Below are 13,155 nucleotides of genomic sequence, written 5' to 3'. Positions count from 1 at the left end.
GGTCATCTAGTCCAATGCCTTTCACAAGGCAGGACAATGCCTGTCTAAACTATCCCAGACAAGTGTCTGTTGAACCTGCTCTTAAAAAGTTCCAAAAATTTCCACAGCACTTTGCACTTTCCATTAGATTCGCATCCATTTATCAACATGTAACTATCACAGTTTTCTCTGAATGTGACAATTCATTTTCTTGCTTCCCTTTCATATTTTTTCTCTGGTTTGGGTGCCTGAACATGGAGTTTCTTGGATCAGTGATGCTCCTTTTTCATCTTAAGTCTTGATCCAGTTCACCAAACTGCCTTAAAGTAAAGGTATTGCATGCAGTATTAGTGAGGTTTTTCTAGTGATCTAAATTCTGGGGGAAGGCTGCAAAGGCTGTAATGGAAAATCCCTTAGAGAGCTAATGCTAGTTCACCAGTAGAAGAAAGACTTGGTACCAATTCTATAGATAAGAGGAATCCATTAAAAAAAATCATGGAGTCTAGTATTAATGAAAATAAAGCATTTACAACAATATTTTGCCCTGGCACCAACCAAGAAATATATTCATGTGGAGCAACATAGCATTCAGTGGAGTGGAAAATAGTTTATGTAAAATTGTCCTTGCTATGAAACTGTATCAATAAAGAGGGAAAATGGTTAAAAAAAGAAAGAAGGTAAAAACCAAGGCTGATCAGTTTCTTCATTAACTGTCTTTACATATAACAAAAAGTAAAAATTTACAATTTTCTAAAATTATTAGTGAAAATAAGTCAGGCATTGTAAAAAGAGCTTACATTACAAAAACGTTAGGACTAGCAGAACCTTATAAATGATCAAGATAGTGACCTGATGCTGCATCTTCATGACCTGTTATGAAATACACATCTATCTGTCTTAACTTGGCCATGACATTAGTCTTGTAAAGGAGTGCCACTTACAAGCCATTATTACACATGCTTACCACACAACAGTGTCTTCTAATGTGCTGCAGATGTATCCAACTGTGTGAAGACAGACACAGTTAGTGTCTCGGACATCACACAGCCAAAGCCTCTTTTTAATTTAGAAATATCCCCAAGAAGGTATACAGAGCCATTCCTGAGTGTATATCTGTTCCCTTCCTCGCTGAGCTCTGTAGTTATATAAGGATCTGCAAGCCAAAGACATTCCTGTGGCCATCCTTGGTCCTCAGGCTTCAGCTGAAATTGTGTTTTCTTGAGATTTCCCTCAAATGTTGCTGCTCTAAGAATCTTGCTTTATAGAATTTTTTTCTGTTTTGCAAGGAGTCAGCAAAGCTGCAGGCTTTGGGTAGAGAGGCTGTATGTCCACCAGCACTGAGCACTGGTTCTTCCCTTCATACATCTGGCCTATGAGTTCTCCAGACAAGGATCTATAAAAGAATGGTACAGGCAGTATCATATGGAAAGCACATAAGTGAGAATAATTTTGGCAGGTTGATCTTTGTAGTAACTGAGAAGGAAAAGTAACTCATGAAATCCTTTCCATCAGGTGTTAGATGAAGGGGCCATTATAGGCATGCTCTTTGATGTCTGGAACTCCTAATGCCTAAAATTATGTTTTTCCGTCTCTTGAGAGTATTCACTTCTGTTTATAGATTCACACAATTTAGGGCTGGAAGGGACCTCATGAGATCATTGGGTCCAGCCCCCCTGCCCTGGGTAGGAAAGACTGCTGGGCTCAAATAAACCCCCCCCCTGCTGGGAATCAATTTCAGAGTCTGGTCACATGAACTGTGAAGAAGTTTTTCCTTATATCCTGTCTGTAACCTTCTTCTAGGAGTTTACGACTATTGCTTCTAGTCAGTGCTGTAGCAAGAGGGTTGGGGGGGGAGGGGCAAGTGGGACAACTGCTTCGGGGGGATGAAGCGAAGGGGCACCAACTGGTGCAGCCCAACCGGGGCAAGGTGCAGGATGAAGCTGTGAGTGGCTCGTCTGGGGGAGTGCAGGGACGAGGGGAGGGCAGCTCCCACTGCTGCATGCACTTCCAGGCAAGCATGGTAGGGGTGTGCCCCCCAGATCTGTGCATGGGGTGAGGGCAGGCTGCCACTGAGGGCTTTGCTCTGGGCACCAAACTTTCCTGCCACTGTACTGCTCCTGGTTTTCCCCTGGGGTGCTTTGGTGAATAGTTATTCACCTAGCCCCTGATGCTCAGCCCTGATATATTTGTAAGCTGTCACCAAATCCCCCTCTTTTCTAAGCTGAACAGTCCCATATCTGTCAGCCTTTCCTCATATGACTTGCTCTTCAGGCCTCTAATCATATGAGTGGCTCCTCTCTGGACTCTGTCAAACTTCTTCATATCCTTCTTGAAGCGGGGCGCCCAGAACTAGATGTAGCACTCCAGCCTGCAGCCTCATAAATGCTGAGTAGAGCAGGAGAATAACTTCTTAGTTTTGCTTGAGATGCATTGGTTGAGATGCATTGCTTGCTCTGCTAACTGTAGCATCACACTGGTGGTTCATATTCATTTTATGGTCAATTACGATCCCCAGGTCCCTTTCAGATGTAGTGCTAGCTAGTGAAGCACCACCAAGCCTGTAAGTTTGTTGTGGATTTTTCCTCCCCAGATGGAGCACTTTATACTTGTCACTGTTGAACAGAATCTGGTTCTGGTTCACCCATCTAACTAATCTGTCTAGGTCTGCCTGGGTTGTCAGCCTACTCTGATGAATGGGCACACTTATACACAGGTTAGTGTCATCGGTGAACTTTGCCAATGTGCTTGTCACTTCCACAGCCAGATCATTGATGAAGATGTTGACAATCACTGGTCCAAGTACTGAGCCCTGGGGGACCCCACTGGCTACTTTCCACCAGGTTAACATAGATCCGTCTATTAGTACTTTCTGGGTCCGAACCCATAACCAGTCTCCCACCCATCTGACTGTTGAATTGTTGAGCCCATAGTCCCCTGGTTTTACCTTGAAACACCAAGTTAAAGGTCTTCCTAAAGTCCAAGTAAATGATGTCAACCTCATCTCCCTTATCAGGTGAGTAACCTGGTCATAGAAGGAGATAGGGTTAGTCAGACAGGACCTACTCATGACAAAACTATGCTGGCTGTTGTTCAGAATTTTGCCTTTTACTAGCTTATCGCATATGGACTCCTTGAGAAATTTTTTGAGGTTTTTTCCTGGGATTGAGGTCAGGCTGATTGGCCTGTAGTTCCCTGGGTCCTTTCTCCTCCCCATCTTGAAGATGGGCAGATTTGTCCCTCTTCCAGTCTTCTAGGACCTCTTCTGAGTACCACAAATTCTCAAAGAGGTTTGCCAGCAGTCCTGTGATGACTTTGGCTACTTCATTTAGCACTCTCAGATGGAGTTCATCTGGTCCAGGTGATTTTTAGATACCCAGCCTCTCTAGCTGTTCTTTCACCAAGTCTACATTGATCATCCCCACTGTGACTATTGTGTGTCGTATTTGTATTTGGCAGGATATCACTCTTAGATTGGTGGAATACAGATGCGAGGTACTCGTTCAGGAGTTCAGTTTTGTCCTTGGTGTTGGTGATCAGATGTCCAGATGCATTGAGCAGTGGTCCCACATTTACATTGGTTGTACTGTTACATATGTACCTATAGAAGGACTTCTTATTGTCTTTGATTTTGGTTGTGAACCTGAATCTGGCCACTGCATTTGCTTTTCTAGTCTCCCCCTGCAGGTGTGGGCCAATCATAAGATATGTAGTCCTTCTTGGGGCCTATTCCTAGCTTCCATCCCTTCAACTGTAGGTAGAGTCCCACCAGGTATCTGTTATCCCTATGATATCATAGGCCAGTTCCTCCTGTATCCTCCCCATGCTCCTGGCATCTATGTACAGGCATTTGAGCCCTCTGCTGGAGGTCCTTGGCTTCCTGTCACGTTGTGGGAGCTCCATTCCCTCAGCTTGCGCTGTAGTGTCTTTCCTGTTGTCAAAGTGCAGTAGACTACTACAAGTGCTTTCCTAGTCAGAAGGCTCTCAGTTTAGATATTCTGCAATTTGCACACCCAGCTTGTTTTCATCCTTATCTTTGAAGGGCCTTCAATGTCTTACCTCACTCAGGAACAACATGTTTCCACAGAATGCTCTTTATCATTATCTGTTCATCAGAATCCAGTTTTGTCATTGATTTATACTAAAGGACTGCTAACCTGGCTGCAGAAAACAATTCATGACTCCTTGAACTGGAAACATGAGTCTTCCTATATAATACCAATATTAAGTTGTGATATTTTGTTTTACCAACTTCATAGTTCCTTACCTTTGTTGCACAGAACTTGCCATGTACTTTATCAATCAGTGGTTTACTAAACATCCAGTTCATGCTTATGTAGCTCAGAAGTCACAAAATCTTCAGTGTTCCTCAAGAAAGTAACTGTTACAATGTTCTGATAATCTTGGAAAGATGTATCACAATCATGGACTGAATTTAGAGCACCTCTCTTCACATCCATATTTTCCATGCTTCACTGTCATCTAGAAATTCAGTAGAGCTCAGCTTTGAATCCAGACAAAAGTTAATTTTATATGCTGTGTTTCAGAATATCTTGAAGCAATTGTGTCATTCAATCCAATGGGTTTTGCTGAAATTCACTATTTCTTATAAGTGGTAGGACACAGGTTTACCTCTACAGATTTCTAATGCTTCGGGCAAAAATATGAAAAGAAAAAGCCTATTATGACCCTAATCAAATTGTGGATCAGTTGCATTCTGCTGACAAATTATTAATACCAAAATCAGGTAGGGAGAATGACAATGTGTGCTACGGAGTTAAAAAAGCCTTGTATTCTGACTTTTGTTCTATGATTTAGGAAATTTATCATCCTCTGTCAGATTATTCCTAGATGCTTTTGAGACCAAGCTTTGCTGATGCCCTAAGAATTGCATTGCAGTGCTTTCTTGTTTTAAGTAAAGAGGCAAAGTTCCTAAATATCTGGATATGTGACCAGTTCAAACCATTGCAATGTTAGATATATTCAATGCTGTATAGAAATTCCCAGCAACCTTTGGTTTACATGTTAGTTGGCTGGTAGCATCATCTACTATCTCTGTTTTTTAAAGAGGTCGTGGCAGCATCTTCTAATCTTGCTATCCACATCTCTATATACTGCCTTAAATACAATGCATCTGAAATCTTGCTCCAAAGCAGAGGTGGATCCAGGCCGGGGTAAGGGTAGTGCACTTACATGCACTTATAGGCTGTGGCACATTTGGTTCCTGACAGCTCTGTAAGCTAAGCTTAGAGTTGATCCACTGGGAGCTGGGCAGACTGGACTTAATGGGCTCTCTCAGCTCACTGGGTATGCTGAGCTTCAGCATGGTAATGCTCATCAACGAGTGAGCTCAGAGTGTTCCCTGGGCATATCTAGCTGTGGTAGGAACCATGCTAGTCAACCCATGGACTTGCACTCTAGCACAGTCAAAAGGGGTCTGGCTGCACTTCCTTTCCTCCCCTCCTGGATCTGCCCATGCTCTAAAAGGGATACTTTCTCAAAATATCATCAGTCTTTGCCTCGTGCTAACAAAGCAGCTATTACTAGTGGCTCAGCAACGCATGAGGAAGCTGTCCCTATTACCACTGTACTCATATATTACTAAATCTTGTGGCCTAAGAAACATGCATGATGGTTCTGACTTAAGATCTTCTTCAATGAATTCCAGCTCTTAGTATACTATTCTCTGGCAGGTCTGCAGGAAACATTGTTCTTGATGATGGGTTTGTATAAAGAATAGGGACAATTTTTGATTTCATAACTATACAATTGTGGGATCCCTTATTAATTTTCTAGGAACAGTGTCTTAATTTTTCTGAATCCTTCTTTTTTTAGAACTTAATTAATTTAAAGTTTTGGTTCTCCAAGGCCAGGAACAGAAGTTACATATAAACTGGTTTAAGTGATCAGAAACTGATTTAAGCCTCTACCAGAACAGAAGTTCAGTGCACTGAAACCACTTTCAAAATGGCTGAAGCTGGTTTACGATAAACCTGGTTGGATGTAGTATCAGGCTTAACCAATTTAGGTCAAAACAGTTTATGGAACTTCTGTCCCAGACTCCTTTCCAGTTCAAGTTAACTCACCATCCCACACCATCCCAGAATGCTTTGCATCCCTGGGCTATGCTATGTGCTTCAGTGGAGCAGGGTTGGCTGCACCCTTCTCTTTCCTAGCCAGTGCACTATTGCTGTTCCAGCTGGCTGAGCTGGGGGTGGGGGTGGGAAACTTGGCTTTAAACCCTAGACAGGATCGGCCGCGCAGGGGCAGAGCAGCCCCTCAGTCTTTTCACTTGCTTCCTGGTCAAGCAGAGGGGTGGGGGGCATAGTCAGATGCCAGGCAGGCCAGCAGGATGAGGCGGAGGGGAGGGAGAGGCATTTAAACCCCCTTCCCACCCACAATCTACCTGGCTTTTCCCTTGCTCCCTGCTCAAGCAGAGGGGTGGAGGGGCGGCCAGACACCGGCAGTTTGGCATGCTGAGGTGGAGGGGAGAGAGGAGGGTTTAAACCCCCACCCTGACCTGCAAGGGACCCCAACCGGGGTCTGTCTGGCAGGGGCAAAGGAGGAGCCACTGCCTGGCTTTTCCCCTGCCTGCCTTTTACCCCACTCAAGCAGAGGCGTGGCAGTGTGGTAAGATGCCAGCCAGGCAAACAGATTTTAATAAAGGTGCCTAAAGTCTTGAATGACTGAACTGGACAGAAGGGTTGAGAATGATAGGGACATTAAATTAGTGCTCCTTTGCATGGGATATAGGAAAGGGATGCCAGCATGCCCAAAAACTGTGAAAATGGGATGAGGCTTGTGTGCCATATTTACTGATACACCAGTGAAATGCAACTTGTGATACCCCCTTGCTGAGGGGAGTGAAAATATACCTTCTTGTGCAAGGAGTAAAATGAACTGGTTTAAACCAGGGAAAATGTCAATTCAAGACCACTCCATAAACTGATCAAGAAAACAATACTAGGCTTAAGGAGAGAGCGAAGAGAGAGTTCAGATTACTGGGTCCCTATAGCAGAGAGCCAGATTTTTCCAGGTGCTGAACACCCAGAGCTCCCATTTAATATATGTTTGCCACAACCTTTTCCTCTGTTGATAGCTAAACATTTTAGCAGCTCTTCCATTTGTTCTCAACATTTTATTTTGTATTTTATTGGTACAACACCAGGAATTCATTCCTTCTACTTTGAGGAATGTACAGAGTGAAGGTGCAGCAGGCAAGGATTTGATGTCACTGGAAGATCCTTGCTTTCAAACTTAAAAGCTGTTAATGGTGGAGAACAAAGTGGAAAAACCCCTAGACACAACAAAATAGCTTTTTACAGCATAAAAGTATGCAACGTATGGAAAGTTGTCCCTGGAGAAAAATCCAGAGCTGATTCACTCTTTCTTTAACCTTCTGTGCTGAAGGCAAACAAGCTTGGGTACAAACAGATTGGGAATTAATTGGTGTAATCAACATTTTGTGATTATAATGACTTCTAATCAATACCTTATGCAAATAGCTGTATTGATGTGTTGAACAAAGGCCTGTTAGTTGTGTTTGGATGGAGGGGGGAAAAAGGAATTTTTAAGCCATAATGAAATTCAAGCCATTCAACTCCACTAAAGACCTGACCACATCTTTTTCAAAGTAAAAAGAAGATTCTTTGTGACCTTTTTAATTAAAATGGCTCTGATACTAGCTCATGACTAAACTTCATAAGATGAAATGACTATAGACTGCAGCAAATTTCCCCCCCCTGCAATATATCAAGGTTTATTTAAAAATATGGTGTACCTTGTCCACAACTCACTGCAATCAAGGATAGTCTCTCCATTGACCACACAGGGCTTTGGATGTGATAAAAATTTGTTCAAAAAAAATCTATCGATCGATTGATCAATTGATAGATACAAGAAATGAGCTGAAGTTTCCAAAGCTATAACGAACAGTTTAAATTTGTTTCATGTTGAAAGCTGGTGGGACTGTGAAAATGGGATGAGTGGATGCCTAGTAGAGCTGTGTGAAATTTCACCTAGTGTTTCATTTCGAGGCTGTTTTGATGCATTGCAAGCTCGAAACAGCAAAATCGAAATGAAACAAAAAGCAGCCTTGAAATGAAATGAGGGCACTCGAAATGTTTCAAAAGTTTTTTGGTGGTGGGAGGCAGGGGAGAGCCAGGGCTGTGCTTTGAGCAGCTCTGCAGCCCCATGGAGCTCATCCTGGTGGTGGGAGGTAGAGCGCAGCCTTGGCTCTGCCTACCTCCCACTGCCGGGTTGAGCTCCATGGGGCTGCGAAGCCCAATGGAGATCAGACTAGTGGCGGGAGGTGAAGTGCAGCCCTGGCAGCATGAATCTTCCCTGGCGGTGGGTATGGGTTGCACTCAGCACCGGTCCCAGATAGCCGGGCAGCCTCCTGTCATCCAGTGTGCAGATCTGGGGGCCCGCACCTCTAGGAGGAGTCTGGCACTGCCTGGCAGCCCTCCCGGGGGTGCAAGTCCTCAGATCCGTGGACCATATGAGATGAGGCTCCCTCTGCCACCAGGGACTGGTGGCAGCATGAATCTTCACCTGGCATTGGGCATGGGTTGTGCCTAGCGCTGGTCCCACCTGTCATCTGGCGTGCAGATCCGGGGGCTTGCTCCCCAGGAGGAGTCCAGCACAGCACCACAGCCCTTCCTCTGGATCTGCGTGCCGGATGAGAGGAGGCTGTCACTGCTGGCAAGTGTATGGAGTTTTCCTTTGAACAGTTTGAGGTGCAGTTTCCCAGAAACCTCTGCACTTATTTCCTTGAAACATGGCAGGATTCATGCCCTCAGGAGGGGCTACCCTCCCTTCAATTTTCATCTAAATGAGGCAAGAAATGACAACGTTTTAGGCATTTTCATGATTCCCCATTATTGCCTATGGGCAAAACACCAAAATGAGTGGAAACAGCAAAATAGTTTCGAGCAAATGAAATGGAACAGTGCTTCAAAATGACAAAACAAAATACTGTCCCTTTGAAACGAACATCAAAACAAAATGATGGTGTTTCACACAGCCCTACTGCCTGGCTCCTTTTTGCTTTTTCTTTTTTAGCTTTTGAATATCCCCTTATTAACTGCTCATTCACTTTTTTGTCCTTTGTAAAATTATTTTAAAAAATGTCAGGTTACTTAATGTTCTTAGAAATATACTAAATTAGGGTTGGAAGGGACCTCAGGAGGTCAACTAGTCCAACCCCTGCTCGAAGCAGGACCATCCCCAACTAGATCATCCCAGCCAAGGCTTTGTCTGGCCAGGTCTTAATAAAACCCTCTAAGGAAGTTGATTCTACCACCACTCTGGATAACCTGTTCCAGAGGTTATCCAGGCTTTTACTACCCTTCTAGTGAGATATTTTTTCCTTATATCTAACCTAAACTTCCCTTGCTGCAACTTGAGACCACTGGTCCTTGTTCTGTCATCTGCCACCACTGAGAACAGTCCAGCTCCATCCTCTTTAGAACAATCCTTCAGGTAGTTGAAGGCTGCTCTGAAGTCCCCTCTCAGTCTTCCCTTCTCTAGACTAAATAAGCCCAGTTCCTTTAGCCTCTTCTCAGAAGTCATGTGCCTCACCATTTTCGTTGCCCTCCACTGGACTCTCTCCAATTTGTTTACATCCTTTCTGTAGTGGGAGGCCCAAAAATGGACACAGTACTCCAGGTGTGGCCTCATGTGCCAAATAGAGGGGACAAATCATTTTCCTTGATCTCTTAAAAAGGGCCTCTTTCTGTAGAGCAGGTTGTCCAATTAATAGCCTGCAAGCTGCATGCAGTCCCTGGGCTCCCAGTCTGGGCATAGTCAATCCTACCACCCCAGATGCTGTTGCCACCAGCAGAATCTCTGGGCTCCCTCCCTCTCCTTCAGCTTCTACAAACTGCCCCTAGCCCTGGAAGGAAGGGAACCAATGGCCACAGTTTTGGAGGGGACATGGGAACCCCATGTGACATGGGAGCATTGGCATGATATAGTGGTGGAGTGTCCCTACATGGCACAATGCAGTGGGGGCCTGCACAGTGCAACACAACATGCAGCCTAGGAGGCAGGTGGCCGGGGGAACTTCTGGCCCATGTGGTGTGTGGCCAGTGAGCCTGTGGCCCTGTGGCTGGAACTTGTCCAGCCTTACTGCAGAGGAACACTACACAGCACAGCGGAAATCCTGACAAAACTTTCATTGACTTTAATGGGAACAGGATTTCAATTCATGTTCGTTCAGTGCTGGCATATCTACTGGTGCTGTAAAGAATGCCTTTTAGCTCTGCTTATTAGGCCTACTTGGAATGGCAGTGAAAGCAGACTAATCTTTTCTTGGATATCAGATCCCCCATCTAACTAACTTTATGTTAGTGGAAAAAAGCCATGTAAAAACTACATCCATGCGTGTATCATCTTCGCTGTGTAAAGGTGCTTTAAAATGTTTATAACTTGTTCCCAATGTAAGGCTTCCTTACATTGTTAGAATACTGTAAAGAAGCCATGATGTAAATGAAACTTTACTCATTTTGCCACCTGTCTCCAACTCTTTTTCATTTCAGATAGGATTTGTTACATTTCTGGAATTTGAATCTGTTAGGCTAAAAACAGATGACTGGTTTAATCAGAGGTTCATTGTCCAAGATTTTGACTTGCGTCAAAACAGGGCAGGGCAATTACAATTTGAATGGCAATTAACTCAAATTAGTCTTGATTGTCCCAGGACAAAGTGTTAATTCAGATGCTTCACAGGTATTTAGGGTGAGACAGTGGGTTTATAGAATCCCAGAATGTAAGGTTTATACTAAGGGAAATCAGTCATCTGTTTTTCTGCTTTCAAGAGATGCTTTTAATGGGTCATCTTTGCAATCTTCAGAACTAAGCAAAAGAAATCTAGTTTTACACTATCTGGTTTACAAATGTGGTTATCTACATTCCTAGATGCTTACAGGAACGTGGTTCAGAACACTGTTTTATGGACTGATTGCATTGTGTAAATCATCAGACTGGCAGGGGCTTGGTATCGTGCCCATTCTTATTTCTGGAGACTTTACTACATAAATAGCTTGGGTCAAATAAACTTCATAGGCTTAATTTGGCCCTTGGTGGATGTTTGTTCACAATACACAAGAGCCACATGATTGGCAGCTTTTGTTCAGGGCAGTGCAAGGACTGTGATAAGTGTGGATTGACAGGCATTGGTAAAGCTACGTAGAGAAGACTGGATAATTGCAACAGGGCAGTGTGTTTTTTGATGTCAGTGAAAGACATTTAAAGAAACTGTGACTAAATAAAAAAGCAATCTGACACTCCACTTCTATACCTATGACCAAGTCCATTTTTTCTGAGAGAAACTAAATTCTTCCCTTATGCTTTTGCATTATTAAAATGAAATCCACTTCCAAACCTTACTTATTTGAATACTTAAGGGTTTGTTGGTTTAGGCATTCATTTAGTTTGAGTTTAGTATAATTTGTGTGCATTTCTGACAGTGATCACACTGGACCACCTGGCTGTTGGAGGATAAAATAAAAAATTTGCTCCCCTAGTACTAGATGAGGCAGTTAATGGTGGTTACTATCCAGAACGTAGCTAGTTGGGATTGCAACCAGTAAGTATGTGCATCATCAGCATTCAGCAGTGCTGCCAAGACTTGCCATAGCATGAAGGAGAAAGAAACAAAGAAACATGAGGACAGGAGGAAAAAGGAAGCCAGTGAGAAGAAAATTGCTTTTTAGTTGTGCATTGGAACTATTTTGGATTCTTAATCAACCCTAAGCTGCATTTTAGATGACGTTGTGGGGAAACTAGCATTTTTGGCAGCTAGGTAGGACAGAATTGAGGTTTTTGGCACTCAGGGGATGGGAAAAGTGCCTTGCTGATTAGGGCTTAGGATTTTAGTGTATGCCTATGTGTCTTGTTCAACTGGGGCCCTAGTCAGGTAAGATGACATAGCTTCATAGTTTATAACCACTTTGGGCAAGTGAATTTCAGAAATGGTACATATCATAGCCCCTGCTTTTTCTCATTATTAAGCTTAGGGACAGATTTTCATTTACGCTAACCCCCTTTTACAGGTCTGGAAGTGTGAAGAGACCTTAAAGTAGCTGTAACTTAGTGCCAGACAGTGTAAAGGGGATTTAGCTGAAATGAGAATCAAGGTATGAGTGACTTAGATTTTCTGGGCTTCTGGCACAGCATATATATTAGTAGAACCATCAGCTATATTCTCTTGTCGCTGAGTATCTGAGACTTTATTCTGTGCTAAGGAGGCAGAAAAGAAAGCCACTGAGAAGATATCTAAAAAAAAAAAAGGCAGGAGGGGTAACCTGAAGGCATTGCAGAAAACAACCTATTTGGATGTACATTTATGTGAAAATCCATCAAATGGCTAGCAGTCCTAAGTAGGAAAATAACTCCACATATTCACATCTAATATAATCTGTAGCAGACTGCATGAGAGAAGGGGAGGAGTAACCCCACTTGCGCCCTTCTTCTCTCCTCTTTAATTGTATTCTGGCCCGGCAGTTGTAGGCATTGCTGACTGTCTTCCTGGCTCCAGTTTCAGTTCTGAAGCTGCATTTATGAGGATGGTGCCAAAGAGCAGCTGAGCATCTCTCCCGGCTGGGCACGCCCCAGAAAGGGTTCCAGAGATTGCCAGCAGTCTCCCCAAGATGCAGGGATCCCAAACTTCTGGCAATGACAGGAGTCTATACCCTGCAATTGAAAAAGACTTACCAGAATGCAACCAAGACCTCACGTGGTTTCTAAGAGCCACCACTGATTGGCTGAAGTCCCCAGAAGCTGAAACAAAAGGAAAAGGAAATGAGAGAGTGGGAGCCAGTCACCCTGATAACGAACAGCTGATGCTAAGGAAAGGTGAGTGGGCAGAAACTCTGCCTTGATTTTCTGTCTACTCAACTTTAGTTTCTACCTTTTTGTTTCATAAAAAGGAAGGCTGAGCAGCGAGCTCAGAACCCTGCTGTTTTTTTGGGATGGTGATTTAAGTGAATGGTGTTCAGACGGGCTCCTGGAAGAAAGTCTTACAGAGTTTCATAGATTTCATAGACATTAGGGCTGGAAGGGACCTCAGAAGATCATCGAGTCCAGCCCCCCACCCAAAGAGCAGGAAGTCAGCTGGGGTCATAGGATCCCAGCAAGATAAGCATCCAATTTACTCTTGAAGGTGTTCAATGCAGG

Source organism: Crocodylus porosus, unplaced genomic scaffold (genome assembly GCF_001723895.1).
Source record: "Crocodylus porosus isolate Cpor-Errol unplaced genomic scaffold, CroPor_comp1, whole genome shotgun sequence".
NCBI classification, from domain to species: Eukaryota; Metazoa; Chordata; order Crocodylia; family Crocodylidae; genus Crocodylus; species Crocodylus porosus.
The sequence above is the reverse complement of the archived record's forward strand: the minus strand, read 5'-3'. Positions refer to the sequence as shown.